Genomic DNA, 13,343 nt, shown 5'->3' with positions numbered 1-13,343 from the left:
CAAACACCCTTAATCTCTGTTCCTCTCTCAAAGTGAGAGTCCAAGTTTCACAACCATACAGAACAACCGGTAATATAACTGTTTTATAAATTCTAACTTTCAGATTTTTTGACAGAAGACTAGATGACAAAAGCTTAACCGAATAATAGCAGGCATTTCCCATATTTATTTTGCGTTTAATTTCCTCCCGAGTGTTATTTATATTTGTTACTGTTGCTCGAAGATATTTGAATTTTTCCACCTCTTCGAAAGATAAATCTCCAATTTTTATAGTTCCATTTCGTGCAATATTCTGGTCACGAGACATGATAATAATAATAATGATAATAATAATAATAATAATAATAATAATAATAATAATAATAATAATTTGGTTATCTGACGACACTGTATCCACTAATAGGTTATTTTAGCGTCGATAGAATTGGTGACAGCGAGATGGTGAGATGAGGCCGAGGATTTACCATGTCATTACCTGAAGTCTGCCTTAAAGTCGGGGGAAAACTCGCAAAATAGTTAAAATGCAATTAAAACATATGCTTAATGAATAAATTATGATGCATAGTTCAATTATGTGGAATTACATTGAAGCGTGTCACCATTTTTGAGGTATGATATATACGAACAATTCCTATCAGTTATCTAATATGTGATCTAGTAGAATATGTATATTGTGATTATTTTTATTTTTTTTATTTTAGTAGGCTATTTTACGACGATTTATCAACAGCTTAGGTTATTTAGCGTCTGAATGAGATGGTGATAATGCCGGTGAAATGAGTCCGGGGTCCAGCACCGAAAGTTACCCAGCATTTGCTCATTTTGGGTTGAGGGAAAACCCCGGAAAAAACCTCAACCAGGTAACTTGCCCCGACCGGGATTCGAACCCGGGCCACCTGGTTTCGCAGCCAGACGCGCTGACCGTTACTCCACAGGTGTGGACTATTGTGATTATGTATCCAACAATGATGATTACAGTTGATTAATAACTTGGCCGTAATATTGTAGGTGGACATTAAGATGCATTAGAAAGTGAGTGTATGTATGTATGTATGTGTGTGTGTATGTGTGTGTGTGTGTAAGTTACGTAGTAGTAGGTTATTTTACGACGCTTTATCAACATCTTTGGTTATTTAGCGTCTGAATAAAATGAAGGTGATAATGTCAGTGAAATGAGTCCAGGGTCCAGCACCGAAAGTTATCCAACATTTGCTCATATTGGGTTGAGGGAAAAACCCGGAAAAAACCCCAAGTAACTTGCCCCGACCGGGAATCGAACCCGGGCCACCTGGTTTCGCGGCCAGACTCGCTGACCGTTACTCCACAGGTGTGGACGTATGTATGTATGTATGTATGTATGTATGTATGTATGTATGTATGTATGTATGTATGTATGTATGTATGTATGTGTGCGTATGCATTTTGTGTTGTAGTTTGTGATATTGACACAGTAATTCTATATTCAGTGTAAAACGTGGCTAATTATATCCAATTGTATTGCAAAAATGGGTAGCTCCATTATTAGTTTATATTTTACCCCCTCCCAAATTGCTGATTATAATAAATGATTGAGTGACAAATGAAAATCCTACGTACCTAGGACATACTCTGGAAAAGGAAAGCAGCTCAGTTAAAATTTGATTTTTTTAGAATGTTTTTGTAGTTTTCCACAACTTTGTAAAACTAGAGATGTCTCGTTTTTGTAGGGAGCCCTTAAATTTTTCTTCAATTGTTTCACGAAAACCCTAGGAAAAAATCTGAAACAGATAACTTGTCCCAACAAGGATATGAATCCGGACCAGTTCGTTTTACGGTCAGACCGTTATTCCATAGTTACTGATAGTAGCTGTTTAGTAGTATTTATTTAGTATTTATTTATTTAACCTGGTAGAGATAAGGCCGTCAGGCCTTCTCTGCCCCTCTACCAGGGGATTACAACTATAATATGAACAATAAAATTACAATTAACATTAAATTTGCAATTATTACAATTACAATAAACATTAAAGTACGACAAGATTACCTGATTAATGAAAGCTAGACATTTTATCATAGAAGTTAAGAACAAAGAATATTTTTGTATTTACTGAATTACAAATTCAACCAACAATAACAAAAATCTATAGTAATAAAATTACCGAATATTGAAATATTCTGTGATAGATTAAGAGAACTGTTTACAAGAAACCATGTCTGAACGAGTATCAATTACTTGCCAAGTGCCTAGTAAGTTTGCGTTTGAATTCAATTTTATTTCGACAGTCCCTGATGCTACCAGGTAACGAATTCCAGAGTCTTGGCAGGGCTATTGTGATAGAGGATGAGTATGAGGAGGTGCGATGGGATGGTATTGTTAGTATTGTTTCATGGCGAGAGCGTGTGTTCAGATTGTGGTGGGAAGAAAGGTAAGTGAAGCGAGACGACAGGTACGAAGGAATAGAAGAGTTCAAGATTAGCTGTTATTAGTAGCAGTAAAATTAAAATGTATTAATAGTGATGACAGTAAGGGTAAAGGTGACCAAGGATGAGAATGGTGACTTGGTTGCAAACTTGCTATTTGGGAAAAGGAAATTGTACCAGAACAATGGAAGGAGTCCATAATTGTACCTATTTTAAAAAAGGGGGACAAAACCAACTGTGGTAACTTTCGAGGAATATCACTTTTGTTGACGTCGTACAAAACTTTGTCCAATATTCTTTTAAGAAGATTAACTCTGTACGTAGATGAAATTATTGGGGATGATCAGTGAGGTTTTCGGCGTAATAGATAGACTATTGATCAGATTTTTTGTATTCGACAGATAATGGGGAAAAATGGGAGTATACGGTTACAGTACATCAGTTATTCATAGATTTCAAAAAGGCATATGACTCGGTTAAGAGGGAAGTATTATATGATATTCTTATTGAATTTGGTATTCCCAAGAAACTAGTTCGCTTAATTAAAATATGTCTTAGTGAAACTTAGAGCAGAGTCCGTATAGGTCAATCTCTATCTGATGCTTTTCCAATTCACTGCGGGCTAAAGCAGGGAGATTCACTATCACCTTTACTTTTTAACATCGCTCTAGAATATGCCATTTGGAAAGTTCAGGATAACAGGCAGTGTTTGGAATTGAATGGGTTACATCAGCTTCTTGTCTATGCGGATGACGTGAATATGTTAGGAGAAAATACACAAACGATTAGGGAAAATACGGAAATTTTACTTGAAGCAAGTAAAGCGATCGGTTTGGAAGTAAACCCCGAAAAGACAAAGTATATGATTATGTCTCGTGACGAGAATATTGTACGAAATGGAAATATAAAAATTGGAGATTTATCCCTCGAAGAGGTGGAAAAATTCAAATATCTTGGAGCAACAGTAACAAATATAAATGACACTCGGGAGGAAATTAAACGCAGAATAAATATGGGATATGCGTGTTATTATTCGGTTGAGAAGCTCTTATCATCCAGTCTGCTGTCCAAAAATCTGAAAGTTAGAATTTATAAAACAGTTATATTACCGGTTCTTCTGTATGGTTGTGAAACTTGGACTCTCACCCTGAGAGAGGAACATAGGTTAAGGATGTTTGAGAATAAGGTGCTCAGGAAAATATTTGGGGCAAAGCGGGATGAAGTTACAGGAGAATGGAGAAAGGTACACAACACAGAACTGCACGCATTGTATTCTTCACCTGACATAATTAGGAACATAAAATCGAGACGTTTGAGATGGGCAGGGCATGTAGCACGTATGGGCGAATCCAGAAATGCATATAGAGTGTTAGTTGGGAGACCGGAGGGAAAAATACCTTTAGGGAGGCCGAGACGTAGATGGGAGGATAATATTAAAATGGATTTGAGGGAGGTGGGGTATGATGATAGAGACTGGATTAATCTTGCACAGGATAGGGACCGCTGGCGGGCTTATGTGAGGGCGGCAATGAAACTTCGGGTCCCTTAAAAGACATTTGTAAGTAAGTAAGTAAGTAAGTAAGTAAGTAAGTAAGTAAGTAAGTTATGACAGTTCTTAAGACAGTGCTAATAAGTAGTAGGCCTAGCAGTTGTATTAATAGTCATGTTTAATTTCATTTTGAACATTCTAGTGGAATTTTATTCTGACTTTGGCCCTGAAAATCCTCTACTCTATTTAATCAATTCCGCTAACCATTATCAATGAATGCGTGTTTGAACTCGATGCGGGAACCTACGGAATTCTTAATCAGCGGTCCACATGTAGTTACTACGGCACAAGAAGAGCAATTCAAAGCTGCCTACTACACTGCTGTGTCCATTACGGCCCGCACTCGCAGACTGTGACATTACAGGAGCTGAAGGCTCATCACCATAACACAATTCTGCACTTTGGAACCTATTTTGAGTTAACGGAGTCTACAGCAGCATTATCACAGCCAATATCATCAAGTCTATTACACTACTCTTCTATCAGGCGACCGAGGAGCGAAGAGAGGGATATCATGTGTTTGCATTCTATTTGCTACACTGTAATGAAAGAGATCACTAATCTCATGACAAGCAGTGTCAATGCTTCCAATCATCGTGGCGAATATAGTTACAAGAGCGGTATGTTGACGTTTTCATGTTCGAGGAAAAGATTGAAAAAGCGAAACGTAGTTGAGCTTTTTTAATTTCCGAGAACATGAAAACAAACATACCGCTCGTGTATCGTACATTATTTTGTGCGAAGATCGTTTATTACATACCTGAAAGACGAATTTCTAATTAGTTGCAATGAAATCTCCATCTTGGTTTCTGTTTAATGACGGCAAATTCGGAAAACCAAAATATCTATCTTCAACATTGTTGCTATAAAATGTGTTCTGTGTTTACTATACTCCAGCAGGCCGTGACATACGTCTGTCTTTCCCCCCCCCCCCAGTCTATAAATGCGAACTTAAAACAAACGGTAAGGTTATGTAATGATTTATTTTTCATTTTAATATTTTAACAATATTATTTATATAACATATTGCAGTAATAACATCGGAATTTGGAATCTTGTTGATTTTTTCACGGCTTCCTTAATGTTACTTGTATCAGGAATGCAATAAGTTTCGTAGAGTAGTAGACTTTACTTAATTTTTGCAAATATTTAAAAACAATAATTAACATTGCAATTTAGGTGAAATTGCAGTGGTAAGTTTTTAAGTATTACTATGTTAAACGTCTCTAAAAATAATATGTTAAAAGCCTAAAGCAGTAAAATGAATGTCGCGCTTAAGCGGTAAGTAGAGGGAAATTGTTATGTGTGTTACGTTGGGAATACTGAATGTGGTATTTCACACTTACCGCGTATTGGTTCTGTGCGGAAAACAAGCAAATACGTACGATCTCGCACAAAAGTAACCTTCTACTTCTTCTAACTCCGTTTTGAAAATGTTTTGCTGTTCCGATCTCGGAAGTCTTTTATAAGTTAGAAGTTATTTCGATAACCTTATCTCTCATTGATTTTATTAACTGTGAAACATACGGAGTGTCTCTAAAAATGTTAACACTTATATCGCCACTAGTATTTCACACTTACATACACTGATTCTAAAATTTTCCCTCTTCTTCACTATCGTGTTTACCATTTGCAAGGAACCTTTCCCATGTGGTATGCAGAGCTTGGATGCACATTTCCTGTGGAATTACTACGATTACATCCGTTATTCTCTCTCGCAGATCGGTTGCATATACACGATCTTTCAGCATACCTAACAGCCAAAATTCACAGTGAGTAAACTCTGGCGAAGGCGGTGGCCATTTCATTGATCCTCCTCCACCAATCCACCTTCGTTGAAATGTTTTATACGTTCGTACATCCAAGATTTTCCTTACAGTTGAACTGGAGAGACTAGATTCTGTTCAGTATCGTCTTGCTGATTTGCTTGGACTACGTAAGAAAGCCTCTTGTACAACAGCTGTGTTTCCAAGGGATCGGTTTGTACGTAGTGGAACACTGTTCGCTTTGTAAATGACAGCAACTGAGCCGGTATCGTCATAAATGCGGTAAATGGTAAATCTAGATGGTGGATCACTGATGAAGTAGTCTTCACGTTTCTTGCGGATCATTGTGGCGAACTGAAACCACCTCCATCCATGCTGTGATCTTTTGTGTTTGCTTCAAGTTGAATCTTTTTTTTTTTTTTTTTAGTTGTTGGTAACTCTATAGCATCTATTAGATGCAACGAGTTAGAAGTATAATTCTACTTCTAGCTCGTTGATTAGATGCTTTATGGTTGTGCTCATGTGCTCACAGATGGAGTTACTTGTCAACAATCTGACGCTGAAACGTGTGTTCAGGTTTCTGCCCAGCGACAGTCCTGATGTGTTTTTATATTTGTGATGATTGGTTAATTAATATTAACCCGGCACACTCACAATCACACTCACATTCATACACATTTCCAGACTCTAGATACCCAGGGAATTCTTCCTCTTTAAGAAAAATTCACTGAGAGCCGAGCCCGGGGATCGAACCCGGGACCTCCTGATCTGGAAGCCAGCTTGCTGACAAGTTGAATCTTGTAGCCACTTTTATAACAGAGATTAAACATTCACTGTAACTACGGAAATACCATGACCTTCTTTATTTTTCTTCTTATGACCATGCTCTTCGTCTTATTTGCATTTATCTTCAACTCATACTACTCACAGCTGTTATTTGGCTCCAGTAGCATATCCCTTAGTATCATCTCCTCTCCTGCTAACAACGCCATATCATCAGCAAATCTTATGCACTTTATTCTTCTTCCTCCTACTTTCACCCATCCCCTGTTCTGAAAACAGTTCTTCACCAAATCCTCCAAGTAGATGTTTAACAGAGTAGATGATAAAGGGCATTCTTGTAGTAGTCCTCTCCATATTTCACTTCCTTCTGACATTTCTTCTCTTATTCTAACTTTGACTCGTTGTTTCATATAAACATTTATTGAACAGCCTACTGTCTTTGCAATCTACAGCTATTTTCTTCAGAAAGTCCATCAGCTTGTTTCAATCCTCTCTATCAAACGCCTTTTCTAAGTCTACAAATTCTATATACATTTCTTTATTCTTCTCTAGATATCTTCCGCCGATTGTTCGTAGTAGTCCAAATGCATCCCTTGTACCTTTTTTCTTTCCTGAAGTCAAAATGTTTCACAAATAGCTAAGCAGGACTCCCCAACGTACGTTTTTCTCTACCAACTAATTTTAAATGAGGCAGAAGTTTGAAGTGAAAGAGATAATGCTGACTATTACACTTTTACTACGTCATACTACTTTTAACCAATAAAACGGTACGAAAGGATGTATTTCAACCAATCATGGCCGCTTATCGCACAATTTTATCGCGTCCCTAGCATTTGTTTAATTTTATCGCGTCTCTAGCATTTGTTTAATTTTATCGCGTTCCTAGCATTTGTTTCTTTGTTTGCCAACATTTCAAACTGCGCTGGTATGGACGTCAAAAAAAAAAAAATTACAAACCACTCCAGTCGATGCACAGCAGTTTCAAATATGACTCGCATTGACATTCAAGAACAAGAATTAATAAAGATCACTGGTCATACCTATGCATCTTCCCTGAAATCGTACTTACAAATAAATGAAGACCACCATTCGGAAATCCTGAATAAGTTGAGGAATACACCATGTACATCAAAGAGTTGCACTTCTTTTACCCACACGTCTAATATAAAACACTAACACCAACCACTAAAACATTCATATTGTATTTTCAATAATTGTTCCTTTTAAAATTATTCATGTTTATTTTTATGTCATCATCGTTAATTAAAACTTTTTCTTGTTTACTTCATCATCCCTAATTAAAACTTTCTAACACTTGTTTATATTATTTAGGTTATGTTATAGCTTCTGCTATATGATATTATGGATAGTCACGTATCAGAGATTGTTTAATACTAAGATTTATTGAAAATCATCTGTAGAGTGACGTTGATTACTGGAATCCGGATAACTGAAGTGGAATGCAATTGCTTTAATAAAAATGAAACTGAATCAACAAAGCCTTCTTGATTAGTAACCGTCGACAGAGTTCAATGAAGATTCCATAGTTGGCAAAACTGATAACAAGAAAACATAATCATAAAACACTACTGCCATCTAGCGTAATGTTGAGATGGTACAATAATACATTTGAAGACAGTTGTATTTTCGTAAGTCAATTAATATATTATTGTATTGGAGTACTTCGTTATTTCTAATCTTTATATACTTTCTTCTAATTGTGTAATGGTCAATTAAATCCCACTCGAGTTTTGATTTTCTCTAGGTAAGGATCTAGTAGTCAACGACAGGGATCGAACTCGTGTCCAGTTTTACGCTGCAGCACTATACTGTCGAGAGCTCGAACTAGCATTACTTTACCGCACCAGTCTCGCCAACCGTGGCAATGGGGTGGCCAAATTTAATTCCAGAATGGCTGGGAAGAAGTGTTCGTGACCTAAGACACGTCAGGACGGGGTGTAGAAGGAAGTGATCAGACACCTCAAAGGAGCTGCGAACAAACCCGCTGCAAGTCAGACACATTGATTTATCTGCCTCGGAATCTTGCGAAAGGGAGAACTGCGGGTAACGAAATTGGAATTATCAACCATGTTGAGGTGAATATTTTAATCAAACAAGAGAAATGTTCTCCATCGAAAGTAAAGGCCTATCCTTATTTTTCTTTGCAATGCATTGGAGATGTGATATCCTGGTACGTGGAGCGACTATCAATTGTCATATCTTTTATATATTTGTAGGGTGTGATTATGGAACGGTTTAGTCTATAAGGACAATAATAACAACGCTATATTATTATTATTATTATTATTATTATTATTATTATTATTATTATTATTATTATTATTATTCCACGGCATGGTGCGTCCTCAGGTTGCGGATAGAGGAGGCGGCCTCCAGATATGGAGGGTAGCTGCGAATATATTGAATAAGCAGTCGTGGACAGCAGATAAGGGGTGGTCCTCCAGCTTGGGGGTTGGGCGAAGGGCTAACAACCCATCACCGTAAAAAAACAGCTTGTTACGAAACCTAACAGTAAGCCTCGGAATAGGACTGATTCTCCGGCACGACCGGTGTTTGAGAATAAGGTTCTTAGGAAAATATTTGGGGCTAAGAGGGATGAAGTTACAGGAGAATGGAGAAAGTTACACAACGCAGAGCTGCACGCATTGTATACTTCACCTGACATAATTAGGAACATAAAATCCAGACGTTTGAGATGGTCAGGACATGTAGCACGTATGGGCGAATCCAGAAATGCATATAGACTGTTAGTTGGGAGGCCGGAGGGAAAAATACCTTTGGGGAGTCCGAGACGTAGATGGAAAAATAATATTAAAATGGATTTGAGGGAGGTAGGATATGATGGTAGAGACTGGATTAATCTTGCTCAAGATAGGGACCAATGGCGGGCTTATGTGAGGGCGGCAATGAACCTCCGAGTTCCTTAAAAGCCAGTAAGTAAGTAAGTATTATTGTTATTATTATTATTATTATTATTATTATTATTATCACTATGAGCTATTCTACTAGATTTTAAAATCATATAAACTATAATTAGCTAACTCCCGAAAAAAAAAGCCTAAACTTGTGTACGACAATAGTCTTGGAAAGGCAAAAGTACAAATATGCATTAGGACAGTGCTTCCCATACTTTTTGAAGGCGCGACTCACTTTTGGGTGAAACGTTTGTATGTGAATCTGTCCCCACCCATTACCATACTAGTAATCATCCGCATTCGAAAATACAAATACCTGTAAGTTCGAGAACAATGATAATTTACTCAAAACTTCTAATGTGCCGATATCTACAAGACGAGAATTTGCAATATGCGAACATATTTTTCAATTCTTTTTGGTTTCTTAGTCTGGCCTCCCTTTCTGAAATATTCTTTCAAACACTAAGAACACTTGAAATAGTAGCTTGCGAGGCCAGGATGGTGACTTAACAGCCAGAGATAAAATCGACGGATTTATAAGGAAACTTGATTTCTGGTAGACATTGCTGGTCAAATGAAATTTTGATAAATGAATAAGGATTTAGCCGAAAATAAATTTTGTTTGAAGTTTGAATCCAATTTATGGTAAAACTATTGGGTATTGAGACGTATGAGTGGTAAGATATCAACGCGGTAAACAATTCGAAAAAAATATATCTTTGTAATTTCTTGGAAAAAAGCTTCATTTGTGTAATAACGTACAAAATTAATTGATTAAAAACGCATTTACAGTGTGACGGAACCTTTCAGGAAATTTGGCATCGCTGCTCGGCAAGTGTACACAGTTTATCTGCGTTGTACCTCAGTAGTAGCAAGTTTTATGCCTGTCTGTTCGTAGAATTCTAAAGGTGAAGTCAATTATTAAGGGCACTGTCAAAATATACTAGGCCTAATCGTGAGTACCTAGATATGCTTTCAATGTATGGAGAATCAAGCGTTGCCCAGTTGCAACGTATCCACTTCCAATCTCTCAACAGAAACACAATTTTTTTCCTAATCATTATAGCTAGACAAGTGGTTATTCGAACTTATCTACTAGTTTTGTTGATATCTATTACTTACTTACTCATGGCTTTTAACGAACCTGGAGGGTCATTGCCGACCTCAAATAAGCCCACCATCGGTCCCTGTCCTCAGCAAAAGTAATCCAGTCTCTACAATTATATTCCAAGTCCCTCAAATCAATTTTAATATTATTCTCCCATCTATGTCTCGGTCTCCCCAAAGGTCTTTTTCCCCTCCGACCTCCCAACTAACACTCTATATGAATTTCTGGATTCGCCAATACGTTCTACATGCCCTGCCCATCTCAAACGTCTGGATTTAATGTTCCTAATTATATCAGGTGAAGAATACAATGCGTGCAGTGTTCCCCAAGGCACAGTTCTAGGCCCTACTCTATTTGTAATATATATTAATGACTTAATAAAAATTGACTTACAACAATACAATGGTGTTCACTATTCTTATGCAGTTGACACAATTTTACTTTTTGGTGGAAAAACTTGGTATGATGCATATAATAATTCAAATAATGGACTTAAATTAATAAAAAAATGGTTCGACATAAATTACCTTTCTATCAACGAAAATAAAACCATAATTATTCCATTCTCATTATCTGAAAAATGTAACAAAGCTCCTATATCTATATTAAGTATTAAATTACATAATTCTGATTGTTGTCTTATACAGTGTAAATGTCCGATTATTAAAGAGTCCTCTGAAGTTAAGTATTTAGGCATAATTTTCGATAATCATTTAAAATAGAACCAACACATTAATTACCTTTGTAATACATTACGTAAAATAGTATATTATTTTGTTTTATTGAGGAATTACTTGTCAAAAAGTTTATTACGCACAATATATTTAACTTTATTTCAATCGGTAATTATGTTAGGAATTATAGGATGGGGTAGCTCATTTAAATCCAATTTTAACCTCTTCCCTTACTATATATTTTACCAGTTTTGTGAAAAAAGTGTCATATTTTTTTTTATTTTCGTAAAGAGGTCATTTAATATTGCAGAATCACTGTACATCACTAATTTTCTTACATACTTAAAAAATCACTATGAGATAGACAATGGGACTCAACCGAGTTAACTCGGGTTAATAAATTTTGACACATGTTAGCAACCCGAGTTAACTCGTTATAATAAGGGAAGTGGGTAATGCACTTTATTTATTACAGCAGAAAATAATTAAAATATGACTTCATAAACCTATTGATTTTCCATCTCAAAATTTATTTTTAGATTTTAATGTACTTAACGTAAGACAAATTTATCATATTGTATTAATAAAATTCATACATAAAAATCGAAATAATTTTGAATTGTATTCTCATAGTTATGAAACAAAAGACATGAATTCTTTAAGATTGTTTGAACCAAAATGCAACACTGTTACAGTATTTAATCATAGTAGTAATTTAGCCCAAGAATATGTAATAAATTTATATTTAAATATCCTAATCTTGTCAATTCTAATAGTTCTAGTATTAAATTTAAAACGTTATGTATGGATTTTATAAAAATTGAAAAATTGTAAATTTAAATTTATATACTACATATAATTGCATAGCATACATAAGACAAATTGTATTGTATGAGTATAATTATTAATTTCAATTCAGGAATCCACCCCTGAGCACGAGTTCTCCTCTTTCAGGGGCGAGCTAAAGTTTTTTCTGTATATATTATATGTTATAATTATTAGTAAAATAATAAATAAATTAATTAATTAATTAATTAATTAATTAATTAATTAATTAATCCAGTTATAGCCTTAAATCTGTATAGGCGTCTTCTTAGTAGACATCCCCCTGTTCATAATGAACTAAAATATGTCATTCACATATTTTATAAGGTATATAAATTAACAGAAGTAAATCTAATCCATGTATTCGGTTTTTGAAAGAACAAATAAACTAATACTGAAATCTATTTACGAAGCTGTGTTGGAAAGAGTGGGTGAAGAAAGAATAATGCTGAAACTGATCAAGAAGAGAAAAAGGAATTGGCTGGGTCACTGGCTAAAAAGAAATTACCTACTGAAGAATGCACAGGAAGGAATGGTGAACGGGAGAAGAGTTCGGGACAGAAGAAGATATCAAATAATAGACGACATTAAGATATATGGATCATGGAGACTAAGAGGGAGGCAGAAAATAGGGAAGACTAGAGAATGTTGGGTTTGCAGTGAAAGATATGCCCTTGGGCAGAACACTATGCCCTTGGAATGAATGAATGAATGAATGAATAAGTGTGTAAATAATATAGTTCACCGCTGTGGAGTGACGGTTAGCATATCTGATCGTAAAACTAACGGGCTTGGATTCAAATCATGGTTGGTACAAGTTATTTTGTTGAGTTTTTTCCCCCGGGTTTTCCCTCAACCCATTAAGAGTAAATGCTGGGTAACCTTCGGCACTGGACCCTGGTCTCATTTCGCTTGCATTATCACCTTCATCACATTCAGGTAAACTTAGCAGTTGATAAAGCGTGGTAAAATAACCAATGAAAAAGAAAAGGAGAAGAAGACCTGTATGTTACACATATACCTATACTATAGTACACAATATAGGTCAGTCATCGTGTAATATGTTACTGTCAATTGTGCGTGTTTATTGGTTCTGGGAGTTATGACGCAAATTGATTCTGCTCTAGCCCCACGAGGAATCACTGGTGTTAGTATAGTTTCGTGAGAGTTGAGATGGGGAGTTAATTACGAAATTACTTGCTGTTGAAACTATATTTTTGCCTTCTAAAACACAAGTTTGATTGACGTTAAATACCTTCAAGTCAAACACAGCGCGAGTAGCCTTGCCACCACACCAACAGC

This window comes from Periplaneta americana, chromosome 7, assembly GCF_040183065.1.
Source record: "Periplaneta americana isolate PAMFEO1 chromosome 7, P.americana_PAMFEO1_priV1, whole genome shotgun sequence".
NCBI classification, from domain to species: domain Eukaryota; kingdom Metazoa; phylum Arthropoda; class Insecta; order Blattodea; family Blattidae; genus Periplaneta; species Periplaneta americana.
The sequence above is the reverse complement of the archived record's forward strand: the minus strand, read 5'-3'. Positions refer to the sequence as shown.